The sequence below is a fragment of the Cryptomeria japonica genome, chromosome 5, assembly GCF_030272615.1.
Source record: "Cryptomeria japonica chromosome 5, Sugi_1.0, whole genome shotgun sequence".
NCBI lineage: Eukaryota > Viridiplantae > Streptophyta > Pinopsida > Cupressales > Cupressaceae > Cryptomeria > Cryptomeria japonica.
Window position 1 is genome coordinate 798,635,776 of NC_081409.1, and position 14,429 is coordinate 798,650,204.

Here is a 14,429-nt window from a genome sequence, read left to right on the forward strand (position 1 = left end):
TCTGTCAATGGGGTAGTGCTCAAATGGCAAGGCCATAAGGTTCTCATGTTGGAGATCCATGTTCAAATCCCCAAAAGTGACATCTATGTGGCCTCTATGTTGACTTGAGTTGATTAAGTGGCTTATGTTGCTTCTACATTGAATATGTTGAATGAGAAGGAGGCCCCCTTGTAACTTCCAACATCTTACGGAAGAAAAAAATTATTAGCACCTTGAATAAAGGTAGTTTTTTTAGTTAAACATCAATTTGGTGTATGTTTTATAGTCTAAATTGACAAAATAATCTGCAATCTGAAAGGTAAAGGTTGTATGGTCACTTGATGAACACTTTGAAAAATCTTATATATATTTTCAAATAAATTTTCACTAGATTATTGTCAGTATCATATCATCATCCTATCCATGTACATTGCATTTGGTTCCATATTTTCTTTTGGTGGCAAATTATTTTTCATTATGAAGACATGATATTTAAATTTTTGAGGATGACAATCTATAAGGAAGGATCTGATTTGTTAGTATGAATAAGAAAAAGAAACGAGAGGAAAGGCTTACTCAATGGAAATTTAACAACCTCATTAATGATCTACAAGAGACTTCTAAATCCTTACTTATTTCATAAAAGTGTAAACATATATTATCATATCATCATTCTATTATATTCTATTACTCCACAATGACAAAACTAGAAACATCACCAAAGCTTGTTCCAAAGTTTGAGAAAGTAAACAAAACCAAGAGGATTAGTCATTAAATCAGCAGGCTGCCCCCAAGTAATGCAGAATGGAGAGAAATGTCTTCACAATCCACCAATTACTTAATATTGTAACAATGAATCTCAATTTGTTTAGTGTGAGGATGATACACTAGATTCGTTATCAACTTCAGAGCTCCCTAATTATCACAAAAAGGCAAAGTAGGAGTTTGACCAGAAAGTTGAAAATCTGCCAAAATTCCACATATCCAAATTGCTTCACGACTCGCACCCATAGCTGCTTCACATTCAGCTTTAGTGGAAATAAAGTTGGTTTGTTGAAGCTAACTTTGCCACAAAACCACTACTGAACTGATGTTTTAACAAGGACCCATCGTCATTCAATTTAGTAGACAATAACAATTTTTTCAAAAACAAGACCCTACTTTTCTTGAGATTTCATATTTATTTTTCAAATTATCCAAAATGTAAAAGTGCAATGAAAAAAAGATCACCATCTCTGATATTCAACTGAGAAACAAAGGAAGTAAGAGATCTCAGGAGCCCTAATGGTACATGATTGCTGATCTAGATATTATGCCTCCTCTAGGCACCTATGACTGTGACCAGACTGAATGCAGTAACAATGTGATTGGGTTTTGAACTTTTAGGATTAGGACAGTTATAGAATTACTTTTATTTGTTACATTTTCTCCGACCTCATGTCATATTTTTTGGTATTTTGTACTCTTGGTGATTAGTCCTGAACTTGGTTGGAGCAAGGGCTCTTCATAATGTAATCTGTTTTGTGCACTATCATTAATATAAAAAAATGTAAATGTGTGATGTCCCCATTTTACGCAAATTGTTTTGTGAGCTTTTGGCCAGTTTTCAAGTTGTCCCGTCAGCTTTTTGGTGTGCTGGGGTGACTGCAAACTTCTTGGAGTGTGCACATTCGGCATTTCTAGGTTACTGTGTGTGGCATTGAGCTCAATTGGCTTTATGGACCACTATGACTCTTTCAGAAGTGATCCCAAACTCCAAGGGTGTTCTCCAAACTTCTTGCAGAGCACGTCTATTTATAGCAAGTCACCCAATTGACTACATCCATAATCCCATGCAATTTAGTAGGCAATATTTTTAAAGAGCAAGACCCAACATTTCTTCATATTTCAAATTTGTTCTCGAAATTATCCCAAAATGTAAATGTGTAATGTCCCCATTTTATGCAGTATTGTTTTGTGAGCTTTTGGCCAGTTCCCAAGTTGTCTGGTAAGCTTCTTGGTGTGCTGGGGTGAACTCCAAACTTCTTGGAGGGTGCATGTTTGACATTTCTAGGTTTTTGTGTGGCATTGAGCTCAATTGCCTTTAATGGATCACTATGACAGTTTCAAAAGTGTTCCCAGACTCCAAGTGTGTTCTCCAAAATTCTTGGAGAGCACATCTATTTTTAGCAAGTCACCCAATTGGCTACAATCATCTTTCATCGTCTTCAATATCATCCTAGTGAGATCAGATTTTGATTCTGATTCAATTTCAATGCTTTCTACAACTTGGATGAGCTATTGAATAATTAATTGATATTTCATTAATGTTGTCTAATGTTGAGAAATAATAAAAGGACAACTTAATGTGATAGCTCATTGGAAAAGTAATGAAGTGTTTTAAAAGTTGGATGCCTAGTGAAGGGAGGTCTTTGCACATGAAATGTTACTATTATTTCAAAAAGGTTTTTTTGAGGGAAAAGGAATTGTTATAATTTAAAATTACAAATTCCCTCCCAAAAGCTACAAAAAGAGGTTAGAGCTCTCATTTTGCATATGCTGAAGAATTTTTATGTTGTTATGTTGTTGAATTGAACTTGTGCATTTTACCATGGTTCTTTGAGTATGAAAATCCTCATTGGATTAGTAGTTTCCGATTTGAAAGACAATCCCTAGCTTGTCATGTGCCAGCAATAACCCTTCATTATTATAACTTTATAATTATCACTTCATCATGTAATTATATATATTGACAGTTGCATGAATATATGTATCTTATTGATTTATTCAATTCCACATTTACACATTTAATTGATGAATAAATGTATTATATCAATATATTTAATTAATTATAGCTCTGTATAATTAACATTGTATCAGTATATTAAATTAATTATAGTCTGTGTGATGAATGTTTATATATTAATTAATTTAATTATAGTCTGTGTGATGACTGTTTATATATTAATTGGCATATCAATAAACAGTAAATTAATTGTTAATTATTATGAAAGTAAACTAATCCTGTCAGGTAATAAGAAAATACGACTTCAGAAAAGAAGTCATGACTTTTGGAGAAGTCACAACTCCCCTCCCTTACATCGCGTTGTTTCCCCACGTATACATAGGGTCACGGGCGGGTTAAGCCAATAACATGGAGAAGGGAAGAAGGAAAGTATCGCCCAGAAACCAGCCTCGGGCTATATCACATTTACGTCAGCACGTACTGTCAAAGGAAACCGGGAATATTAACGGGCAGCTTGAGTTTGATTACACCACGCACAAGTAAGACAGTGTTCTCTAACCAATGTACGGTCACATAAGACCACTGGCAGATATTAATATATAATACAGGCACAGCAACTATTGCCAACAATACTAGGTAGAGACGTAGAAGTTTATATCAGTAATGGCATGGTTCTGTAAGATATTTATATAATCTATTTGTAATCAATTTAATTCTGTCTGAATACACTGTTAATTGCGCTATACTGAAAATAATTAGACAATTTGATTACGAGAATTATACATGTAAATTAAGTCTGAATATCTTATAGAGTTGTTAGAATATTAAGTTTATCTCTATCTTGGGGAGAGCACTGGAGATAGTAACCAGTGGCCACGAGGGGCTGTCATGTGGTCAGAGACCCATGGAGTCAAGAGGCCTGTTACAATTTCCCTGCCAGTCTGCCCAAGGCAGAGGTGAAGTCTGAGTGTTTGAAGGTATTAAGGATTAAGGAGGGAGCATAGGGGAACTATCCAGCTAGCAAGGGGGTTAGGAGTAACCAACCCTTGGATTTGGTAGGCAAGCAGCCCTTTGCTTTCCCATTTAGTCCATGATAACTTCTCCTGTCTGCATGTTAGTGTTATTACATTAGACTGACTCATATTATGTATATGCTGTAGGTATTGTGTGTGCACATTCTTATGATTGCAGGGTTATCCACAATCAGGCTTTCAGCTACAGGTTAAGGTACGATCTAACTTATGTTAAGAGTTTCCTTTTATTGTAAATCATGCATGATAAATAAATAATGTTAGCTATTAATTAATATGAAGTTCGATTCTTAGATGTAATTAGGAATGTTCCCTTAAAATTAGGATTGGTTGGTACTATAACCATATTGAATAAAATTATTACTGATAATCAGGTACTGTACTCGTAAAGGGACATTACATAGCTAGTTGGAGTGCTTCAATTTAAGAATCACCACTCTTCTTCATCAGAGTTTCTGTATGAAGGTATTTTACATGTTCTAAGTTTGCAAATATTTCGGGGTTTGATTGTTTGTCATTTTGCAGAGATTGTTGTTTAGTTTGAGGTATTTTGGAGTTACCTATTTGCTGGTCACACAATACTGAGGGTTTAGTGTTTTCCCTAGCTGGTCGTACTTCTCTTGTTCACTAGGAAAAGGTGTTGAAAGGATCTGAAAATCACTTGAAACTGAGTATGCAGAGTTTTTATTAGTTGGGCGACCCCCTTTGAGGCATTTGAAAGCTCTTTGCAAGTTGCTTGAATTTTCTAAGGGGCTGTACCACTTGTATATCATGCTTGGAACATGACATAAGGATTTATTGGGCTGGAGCACCTAACTTAGTGGAGCTTTTTATCATTTCTGGTGGCAACTTGATCTTGACTAATATAGTGAGGCATCTTTCCATTGGATGACTGGAGTTTTGAGAGGTGCATTACTGAAAACACATTATCGGACTACTGGGTGGCCATTTTCCTGATATTTGGAGGTTGCTGGGAGAGGCTAGGTGTGCAAGGGGCAGATTTACACTCTTAGTTTCAGAGGTATTTTTATGAAGGACTCCACTGCTATTGATCTGCAACAGGGGTCATTTCAGACATGCAGCCTCTGTAGCAGTCACTTTCAGACCTGTAGCTGCCATCTCCTTGCCAATCGAGGGTGTTGAAATGTTGCTAGGTCAGTTTGATGTTATCTAGAAACCTAGGGAGGTGCTCTTGGTGAGTTTGGAAGGTGTCTGAAGGATATTTTCATTGCTGATTTGACCTGCAACATTGGACAGCAGACCTTTAACCTCATGTACAGTCGTTTCAGCCCTGTAGAAGTCTATTTCCAGTGTGTGCAGACCTGAACTAGTCTACCTCCATCCTTCATCTGAGACATTACCTAGTGGGTATCTCACTATCATGTTTATTTCTTGTATTGGCACCTCTGTGTTAATGATTTCCCATCAAAGCAATTGTAATAGCAATTATATGAAGGCTGATTTCTTATATCAGAACTTTATAACAGCTGTGTATCTCTGTTTGGCAAGTTAAAGTTGTTGATTCTCATTGTCAAAATTATAAAAAAAATCTAGGATGGTTATTACAAAAAGCAAACATAGCATTACAGACATTGAGAATTAAATCATCACACATAGATAACTTCAACAATAATAGAGCTTCACTATGACACTACTCAAAATCATCTAGGTTGTTGGCAAGCCTAGTTTTAATGCCTACGATAATCCGATCACAAATCCAATACTCAATAAACATCAATATCTTGTGACTCCATATATTATTTTTTTTCCCAATGAGTTTCCGTGCCCCTTACAGTAATATACTAGCCTGACAATTTTCAAATTTGATACCAAAAGTTACCCCATTTAAACTTTCAAACTTTTAAAAACAATTAATGCAGATTTGAAAGGTACAAGATTTTGCATGGAACTAAGAATAATTAGAATAGAAATAGCTATGCCTAAAACTTTGATTGGCAGGTCTCATAAATAGGGTTTTGAAATAACATAGTGCCATTTTTTCTTCTATGCAACCTGTGCAAACGAGCACAAAATGTCCAGTGATTTCCAAAATGTATTATCAGATGGACAACTACCAAACATGAGACTGCTAAAAAAAGGGACCGCAACTACAAATAATTCCCCTGTGCTCTTAAAAAGCAATTTTTCTGCCCACTATTGTATTTCCACCTGCCACGAATTTCAACTTTATGCAGTTGTACTTTCCCTCCCCTCCCTTTTTGCTGACTGGTTCTTTCACTGATCTTCAAAAAAATTAGAAACTGACCTGCATCTATATTTCTACCTACAATTATGTCTGCATTTTCCCAAATTATTTGTACATAAAAGGGGGACAACTTAAGACTTTTCGCTAGGAGTCACTTAAGTTGCCTAAAAAGACATGCCAACTTAAAATAACTTAAGTTCACTTAAGTTGCATAAAAAGACGTGCACACAACTTAAGATTAGAATTGTGAACAAGCCGAAAACTCCAATATTTACCCAACAATGCTCTAAGTCCTCTTCCTCTTGGGTAATCCAAGGAAAGGACAGCCAATGTGCTGCTAATCCTCATGATTTGAGTTGGGGATTATAGGCCTCCACACCTGAAGAATGCTTGCCCACCTCAAGCATTTTTAGTCTACGACACTTAAGGATCTCCTCTCCTTCCCATGTTGCATCCTCCAAAGGTAAGTTTTTCCACTTGATGACATATTTAGAAATTACTTTATTTCTCAACCTTTTCTCCCTCACTTGAAAAACTGTTTTTGAAATAAATATCAATTTGCCTTCTTCATCCATGGGAGGCAATTCCATTGATGGAGTCACATGTTGTCCAAGAGCCTATTTGAGGCATGACACATGGAATACATTGTGAATCTTGCTTGTAGGTGGTAACTCCAAGTCATATGCTACTTCACCGACTCTTTTGATCACCTTGACAAGCCCATAAAACCTCGGTTTAGGCTTTTCCGACCACTTACTTTCAATGAAGATCTATAAGGTTGAAGACACACAAATACAATGTCTCCCACCTCAGAAGACCTCACAACTCGATGGCGATCAGCATACTTCTTCTATTGTTCTTGTGCGATCTGAAAATTATCCATAAGTGCCTTAAGGATATCTTTGTTCTCTTTAGCCCACTCAAGAGCTTTTATCCCTCTAGATACAGTAAAAAAACAAATCCACAAATGTAGAAGCTTCATAACCATACAAAACTTGGAAAGGTGTCATACCTATCCTCATATGATATGTAGTGTTGTAACAAAATTCTGCCAAATATAACCACATTGCCCAGGCTTTTTCCTGCCCCAAGACATAGTTTCTCAAGTAACCTTCAAGCCATTAATTTACAATTTCAGTTTGACCATCCATTTGAGGGTGATAACTAGTGCTATGATAAAGTTTTTTCCCATCCAGCTTCATCAACACTTGCCAAAAGGTGCTGATAAATATGTGATCTCTACAAAGAAACAGAACTCGAACTCGACGAGGGACTCGGACTCGGGAGTCAAAACTCAGCTCAAACTTGGTTGGACTCTGCAAAATGAAAAACTCGAGAAATTTAGAGATTTTTAAAGATTTAAAACTTGTTTCATACACCCTTTATTAAATACACCTTAAAGGCACAATAACATAATCAAATAGAAGCTCATTTGATTACATACACAAGAATACATCAATCACATAAGCATAAACACAAATTGTAGCTGAAGGAAATAACAAACATAGATATATAAATATTGTCAAATGTATACAATATTACAAAACTCATGGAATAAAAAATCCATGTCATCATATGATCAAATGTTCCATACAAATATCAAAAGTAAAAACAACTACAAGCCTATGGCTCAAAGGAGCCTACATCCCCCGGCCCCCTATGAAGGCATCTAAGGTAGGTCCTCGATGATTCGGCAACCATAGCCTCTCCCCGTGACACCATGCCACCCTCACCAACATCAGGTATATGAATATCCGTGTCACTGTCTGCCTCTGAATTTGTTGTCTCTACTTGTGCTCTCTGCTCCTTCTCTGCCATGTCTACAACCTCAGCCTCTGTATCTACCTGGTCAACCCAATCAATGTCGTCGTCACTAAAGACAGGTTCTGTCTCAATGGTCCACTCGGCTTTAGGATCAACCTCCTCTAGAATGATAGGGGAGATGTCAATCTGTGCAATCCTTTTTTGTCTGAGGCGAAGGTTGTAGTGAACAAAGACAAGATCATTCATCTTCTCCACAGGTAATCTATTGCGCCTCTTGGAGTGTATGTGCTCAAACATACTCTAATTGCGCTCACAACCAAATGTGCTACATGGTTGGCTCAAAATACAAATGGCCAACTTCTAAATATTTGGTGTTTTTGGGCCAAAAAAGCTCCACCAATTATCTGAATTTGAAATGACAAAAATAAAAAAAATCAGTCTTACTCTCGACTTTCATTTAACAATATATAATATAATTAAAATTATGCCTTTGAATGTATTTTTGCCTGGCATCATAGTTGTCCTACTTTCTTTGCAGATAGGATGAGAGAAGTTTTCCCCTTGAGCATTAGAAAACAATTGTATCTCTCGCATAAGTTCGGTCTGAGTACAACTAGCAGGTGCCAGTATGTGAAGGATGGTTTCTTTGTAGAAGATGGAAGGCATGGGAAAGCATGAATGTTTAGCACAATCTTGGCAGCTAATATATTAAAACTAAATTGCAAGGTTCGCCCCCCTAGGCCCCTGGTCCTAGTGTAGTCCGATAATAGTCCAGGTCCTAGTCTGGTCCGACTGTGGGTCCGAGCGGGGTACGTGATTGGGGGAGCTGGTCTGGACCAGGTCGAACTCGAGCAGACCTAGTTTGAACCCGGGCGGACCCACGTCGAACTCAGGCATTCAGTGGCCCAAAAAACTTTTTTTTTTTGCAAAATTTAATATTTTTTTCAAATCCACCACTTAAAAAATTAAAATAAAACCCTAAAAGAGTTTAAAACATAAACTTGGCTTATATTTTAGTCACCTATATTTAGTTCCTTGTTTAATGGTCATTTAGTTTTTTAGTTAATTAGTTTTTAAGCTTTCTTTAGCATTTAGCTTTTTCTTTTTAGTTAATTAGCTTTTAAGATTTATTTAGCATTTAGCTTTTTGGTAGTTCACTTTAAACGACTTGTTCTTAATTTAGAACGTTGTCTTGTAATCTCTATATATACGCTTGTATATTGTTGAATACATTATCCGATTATTGAATCATTCATTCAATTTATTTTTCAGAAATCCCTCCATTTGCTGAAGGTGGGATGATACCCCACATTCCCAGCATCACCACGGCAGCATCAGATGTCAAAATTCGACCAATAAGGGTTGTAGACAGCAGAAATTCCACCTCTGAGAGCATTGGCAGGTCTGATTCATCAGTTCTGGGCTGTTGCAGCTAACTCCCAGCAGACACAGTGATAATTATTGCAGGCCGTACCACTTCCAGCTTAGCCGTACCATTATCCATGCTTGGAGGTCACAAAAATTATTACTAAGGGTTTTGATCCATACTTTTGGCTCAGAATTCATTGTCAGTAAAAGATAGAAGACTTCCAATTGTCTCTCCAGCCAAACAATCAATTGTGTGGACAGTATGAACATTTATTTGGGAAAAGTGTAGTAGTTTTAGGGCTTTGTACCTGGCACCTGACAAGAAATCCTATTTTGGGTGTGCAGAATCTTCATATAATTTGTTTTGATAGTTCTTTGCTAGCATAATTAAGCATATTGGAGCAGTTAGTACGTTGTGGAGATCCTCCTGGCAGCATTAATCTCACCCCAGTCAAATAAGGAGCTCATTCAGACAAGCTTTGGAGCCTTGGTAGGCCGACTTGGCTCCTGATGTTTCTAAATCTGATTTTTTAATGTTTGAACATTTGCTGTTAATAAGTCACACATTATTGAGTTTCAATTTTAGATGCTATTCTTTCTTGTTTTGCATCTATCTACCATCCTTGTATTCGAACTTCAAGCAAAAACTCTTAAAAAACAAAAAAACAAAAAACCATCAAAAAAACTCAAAATACAGACTGCTGGACAGAGAAGTCAGAAGCAGAAAAAACAAATCAGTTTCTGTGAAATTAGAGTTGGCATCTTTCACAAAACCCTTGTTCTGACACCTGACATAAAGAGTTTATAACAGTCAATTAATAGTACATACTACAAAAGTAGACATGTCGGCAGATTTCTATATATGTATGCAAAACTGCTCTTCATGGATGTTTGCAAAGATATTGGCAGGATTGCCTTATTTTCCCCTAGGGTTATTCAATCAGTCCCTCTTAATTAAACTTCCTCCCTACGGAAACTGTTAGGTTTGTATCTACCCTTTTATGGTGTTTGATGAGGACAAAGTCATTTGTTTTAGTCCCATCTATAATAGAAACTAGAGCCTTCGTTTCAATCGGTCCCTTTCTCTTTGTGCTATCAGCAGTTTTCTTAATAGCTTTGAACCTTCGACTATAAGGATTTTCTCATATTCCAGGCTTGTATATGGTCATTCATCAAGAATATTTCCCATTTGGTCTTATATCCATCTCAAGCTCTACTAGTTAAACACAACTAGGATAAGCATATACAGACCACTAATAATGTAATTAAGTAAAGAAATATTAAGAAAAAGCATGGTGCCCTTTAAAAGAAACAGAGGTCAAGTGGATAGGTTTACAGTTAAAAACAACTGTTACTGAAGGGCTATGGTATAAAGCCAAGGGTACCTAATGAAGGACTATATTAGGGTAATTACAAAGAGGAATATAGAAAAGACTTTACATATTTTTTTCAGAATTATGGTGTAGCTGGTCTCATTGAGATTGTGTAAAAAAAGGGATACCCTATCAGATATGTCTCTGTCAAAGTACTGGTTGTTCTGCTAGAGAGAGTTTAAGTAGAGGCTATATGATATCTATTTATGGTTCCTTGATGCACATTTTGCAGCAGAGCTTCAGCAAGCCTTCTCTTGTTCCTTTCTTCCATTAAAAATTAAAATATCTCCGAGGACCTCCTGTCTGTTCAACAGCTATTGTTAATTGTTTTTTAACAAACCGAGACACACCAAATGTTGTCTCGTGCAGTTCTACAGAATGACTTGATTTCCTTTCGCCACTAGATGTGATTGATCAGAAGGGAAACGCATTGGTAAAGACCAATGTCTGCATCTTATTCTTCCACATTTTGAGCCAGACCAGCAAGGGCATCATTAATATTAGCCATAGAAGCAAAGATCTTTCTCAGTGATCTCTCAGCATATGAAAAGATAAAATGTATTTTCAATTTCTCACAAAAAACAGGAAACCAAAGAATGTAGTCATTTTTCTTTTTTAAGAAGAAATGACAAGCATTTTTAATTTAAAGCTATGTTACCCCAAGTTTCCACGAAGGGGATGGCAGGAGATGTGGGGACGAGTTTTGGAGATGGCTTTTTTGGGGGCCATTTTTGGAAACAGCAAGGGGTGGCAAAGGGGACAGCTATATAAAAAACAAGGAAATTTTCAAATATATAGAGAAATTTCAAATATTCATATGATAACATTGATAAAGCACTCATCATATACATTATGGATCCTTAATACATAACATTTGTGTTAAATTGAGAGTTCACATGAGAGTCAAACAAATCAGTAAATGTCAACACTTAATTGCTTCCATAGTTCCTTGTCAATATGCATGTGAATTTGAAAAATAAAATACAAATTACAATAACATGCCCAAAGGCTGCAAGTTTCACTTTCAACTACAATAGAAAATACAAAAACAAAGGAAGCTTCACTTTATTTCCTCCATATTTAGGGCGAGTTGGGGTCTGGGGGCTGTTGGCATGTGAAGTCATTTTTCTTTATCCAACACTGATTAAACAGCTGATGACAAGTATCAGTTCATGTACCAAATAAAATAAAAACAATTGTTTTAAGGCTTTATCAAATTAAAGAGAGAACTTTCAGCTTCTTTAGTCTAAAAGATAGTAGTAAATAAATATTTAGTTTTTTATGCTTCTTTTTTATTTTCGCTATAATTCCAGAGTTCTATTATGGTGTTTCAGCTCAGCAACTTCAAGCAAATAAATACACACTAAATACCTGCACAAACTGCTCCCCAAGGAGTGCAACAGACACCAACATAAGAAAACACATTAACAACTACATACAGCCATTACTAAAAAGAAAAGAAAAATTAGAATATTAAATATCAGGTAACATAACTGCAGGGCCACTTCCATGATCAACTAGCTCTACTAATAAAAATCCCATCCAATCCACCGTACACATCAACACTATTTATATGTCTTTTCCTTTTTGATAAAGCCAAAACACCTACTGTTGGGTGTTGCTTGATTAAGGACTGCCTGGACTGGTATTAGCAGTTAGTAATAGGACAAACACAAGGAAGGTTGGGTCACGTCAATCTTAGATCTAACCAAGATCTAGTACCTACATTTGCTGCTCTTCTCTGAACACAGGCCATTTCAAAATATTAAAGCAAAGGTCAAGAAAATAACTTTTTATCTTAAAAAGAAAAGCAAACAATTTATTGGTGGGAGTCAACACCACCACCTGCTTAGCAGATTGCATGCATACACATTATTTTTTAATGGGGTTGGCCAGCCATCCTCAAGGCGGATGGGGAACATCACAAACATTCCCACTCATCCTGAGGATGGTTGACCATCCCCTTTTGTTTTTTGGGATGTCCCCAAGTTTTTGGGACATCCCTTGCATATTTTTAAATGTTGGGGATGGCTCGGAGATGTCCCCTAGGTATCCCCCCATCCCCGGAACATCAGGAAAATGGAGATGCTCCAAAAAATGTTAGGAATGCATCCCTGGGTTTCCCTGATTTAAAGCCATTCAAATTTCAGAGAGAGAGAGAGAGAGAGAGTCAACAAGAGTGAACACAATAAATTTTGAAATATGAATTACTCATTATTTTTGAGAATACTGATTATAGATAACTGTAATATAAATTTCTTCAATGATGTTAATAAAATAACTCTGCCAGAATGATAATGATCCCTGCATGCAATAAAACACAACTAAGTTAAATACATATTGTTAACACTTCCTTTCTTCTTAATTATCAAGTTCACAAGATTAATCTAGACACCAAGTGGTAACTACAGTTGACATCAACAATCTCCTTAACCTCTTCAAATACCTCTTTAGTTTGCAACGCTGTCAACAATCATGCTTGGCATTTCAGGACAGCAATCTCCTGTTTTTTGTTTTTGTTTTTTGTTTTTGTTTTTTGTTTTTGTTTTTTGTTGTGCGAAGCAAGATTAATTAGGCTGGCCCTGCATTGGTGAAGGTCATAAAGGGACCTTCTCCCCACTAACACATTCATTTATACAACATATTCAACTTTTAATCAACTTAGAAGCCACATATTCAACTCGAATCCACTTTGAAGCCACTATGGAAGTCCAAGAGTCACCACTTGGAATCACCCCTTTATATGTCACTATGGGGATTCAAAATTTGATTACCATTTGGAGAACCCTATCACCTTGCCATTTGAGCACAAGCCCATTGACAAACAATGTCCTACCTTAACAGCATTTCAATTAATCATTATGATTAGCAATATTTACTATAACCTTGACAGTCGTATTTATGCCATTATTAAAATTGATCACAGTAAAATAATGATGCTGTTGAACACCATACCAATCAAGAAAGATACATACCAGTTATCACAATTATCATAGTGTTGAGCGTTGATTTTAAATCAATAGAATTCCGTGGTTTCAATTGAAGCTACAGAAGTTTTCTTAAAAAAAATAAAGTCAACCATGCCCTTAAGAATTTCGATAGAACCCTTGGCATTTTCATCGACATCAGAATCCAAAAAATTATCGCTCAAACCAAAGCCATCAGGTATACATACTAATCCGAAATATCTAGTTTGACCGAAGTGGTACGTTTGTTGTATCGAAGAAACCCATCAGTGTTTCATTGACAAGTGACTTATCGAACAGACTTGGGCCTCGATGAGTTCCAAAAGTGGCTCATCGAAAGTTTTATTTTCATCGACAGATGGTATGTCGAGGAAACCGCAGGAAGATCTCATCGATAAGATTTTTCGAGGAAACGAGCGTATCGAAGAAACACAAAAGATGTCGACCAAAGATAGCTTTCTCACCGAAGAATAAGGAATCGATGAAACACGAGAGATTACCATCAATGACTTGTTATCGGCCGAACATAAAGATTCGAAGGATGTTATCGGAAAATATGTATAGTTTAGTAATGTTAATTGTTGATAGTTAGTTAGCCGACGGGTAGGTAGTTGGAGTCGCGACGGTTGTGTCGCACCCCTTCGGCTGTCATATATTGTACCACCTCCGGGTGTTGGAGGACATGTAATGTTGACGACAGATTATAATATGAACATCTTTTGACATTAATGGAAAGCTTATTCTGGTACTTCCTTTGTATTTGCATTGTGCATTGCTGTTCAATTTCTGTATTCTTCCTGTTTACCCAGTGAGGTAAACATTTGGCGCCGCTGCCGAAATTATTTCGGGAGGGATGGGAATATACTACATGGCACAGGGATAATGGGACAACCATTGCCCGAGGGGACGAGCAATAACCGTGACAAAGATCACCAAGAACTGTTCGAAGGAGAACGAGCACTCACAAAAGATTTCGCTTGCATCCTTCAGGCAGCCATCGAAACACACGTACGGAGG

At 36.6% G+C, this 14,429-nt stretch overlaps 1 protein-coding gene across 5 annotated transcripts in view; it reads right to left on the reverse strand.

The window, feature by feature from the left end:
• The window catches only part of LOC131075585 (protein NUCLEOLAR COMPLEX ASSOCIATED 4), a 190,874-nt gene that overhangs the window by 67,057 nt on the left and 109,388 nt on the right, over nucleotides 1–14,429 (reverse strand). The gene's annotated exons all lie outside the window — the stretch shown is intronic.